The sequence below is a fragment of the Schistocerca serialis genome, chromosome 11 (genome assembly GCF_023864345.2).
Source record: "Schistocerca serialis cubense isolate TAMUIC-IGC-003099 chromosome 11, iqSchSeri2.2, whole genome shotgun sequence".
NCBI classification, from domain to species: Eukaryota; Metazoa; Arthropoda; class Insecta; order Orthoptera; family Acrididae; genus Schistocerca; species Schistocerca serialis.
The window spans coordinates 194674323-194676029 of NC_064648.1; the positions used below are offsets into that span (position 1 = coordinate 194674323).

General features: G+C 43.8%; 1 non-coding gene across 1 annotated transcript; it reads left to right on the top strand.

Moving 5' to 3' along the window:
* The first annotated feature begins 275 nt into the window (after nucleotides 1-275).
* On the top strand, nucleotides 276-350 carry Trnap-cgg (transfer RNA proline (anticodon CGG)). The gene has a single exon. It is a non-coding gene; the product is annotated as a tRNA-Pro (tRNA).
* Nucleotides 351-1707: the final 1357 nt, after the last annotated feature.

Sequence of the window (1707 nt, forward strand, 5' to 3'; positions counted from 1 at the left end):
CAGCCGCTTTTCTTCCAAATACACACACACGATGCAATTGTGCTACTAGCGATTGCGGAGTCCACCATCTTGGAAATATAGTGTTAATTAAATGAAACCCTCAGCTGCCGACAGGTGTTGTTGACATATCTTGATGGGGACTGCTGAAAATGTATGCCCGACAGGGACTCGAACATGGGATCTCCTGCTTACATTGATGGCCTGCGAACCTGCAGGAGTGCTTCTGTAAAGTTTGGAAGGTAGGAGACGAGATACTGGCAGAAGTAAAGCTGCGAGGTCGGGTAGCTCAGTTGGTAGAGCACTTGCCCGCGGAAGGCAAAGGTCCCGAGTTCGAGTCTCGGTCCGGCACACAGTATTAATCTGCCAGGAAGTTTCATATCAGCGCTCACTCCGCTGCAGAGTGAAAAGCTCATTCTGAAATTCGACGAATATTTGTTCATGTTTGGCTCCACGTACACGTTCGACTACCGGCTGCTGCACCAACACCCAGGGCTCTGGAAACTGTGTAGAGAAAAAAACATACTAACAGAGACTTTCAATTATTAACGACTCGAGTGACACCAAAGGATAACGCTATTGTAAAGTAAAAACACAAACTTTGTACCCCCTACTCTTATTGCATATTTTATGATCAAATTTTTAAAATGAGTATTCAACCCTCAATTAGTTTTAAGACCCATATTTCAACAAAAAAACCCTAAATGACGGTCGTTTTCCGTGTACGTCAAAAGAAAAACTTTATGTGTTTTAAATTGGTCGTTAAGAGTGATTAACGTCAATCACTGTAACAGCCACAGACCCCTAACCGGCCCTCATGGAAGGGGGAACGAATTGTACATGGTAACGGGTTGTTGCTGTCGTCTTCAGTCCTCAGACAGGTTTGATGCAGCTCTCCATGCTACTCTATCCTGTGCAAGCTTCTTCATCTCCCAGTACCTACTGCAGCGTACATACTTCTGAATCTGCTTAGTGTATTCATCTCTCGGTCTCCCTCTACGATTTTTATCCTCCACACTGCCCTCCAATACTAAATTGGTGATCCCTTGATGTCTCAGAACATGTCCTACCAACCGGTCCCTTCTTCTCGTCGTGCCACAAATTTCTCTTCTCCCCAATGCTATTCAATACCTCCTCATTAGTTATGTGATCTACCCATCAAATATTCAGCATTCTTCTGTAGCACCACATTTCGAAACCTTCTATTCTCTTCTTGTCGAAACTGTTTATCATCCATGTTTCACTTCCATACACGGCTGCACTCCGTACAAATACTTTGAGAATAGACTTCCTGACACTTAAATCTAGCCGCCCGTTGCGGCCGAGCGGTTATAGGCGCTTCAGCCTGCAACCGCACTGCTGCTACGGTCGCAGGTTAGAAACCGGCCTCTGGCCAGAATGTGTGTGATGTCCTTAGGTTAGTTAGGTTTAAGTAGTTCTAAGTCTAGGGGACTGATGACCTCAGATGTTAAGTCCAATAGTGCTTAGAGCCATTTGAACCATTTTGAACTTAAATCTATACTCGATGCCAACAAATTTCTCTTCTTCAGAAGCTCTTTCCTTGCCATAGCCAGTCTACATTTTATATTCTCTCTACTTCGCTCATCATCATTTATTTTGCTCCCCAAATAGCTAAACTCATTTACTGCTTCAAGTGTCTCATTTCCTAATCTAATTCCCTCAGCATCACCTGATTTAATACGACTAAAT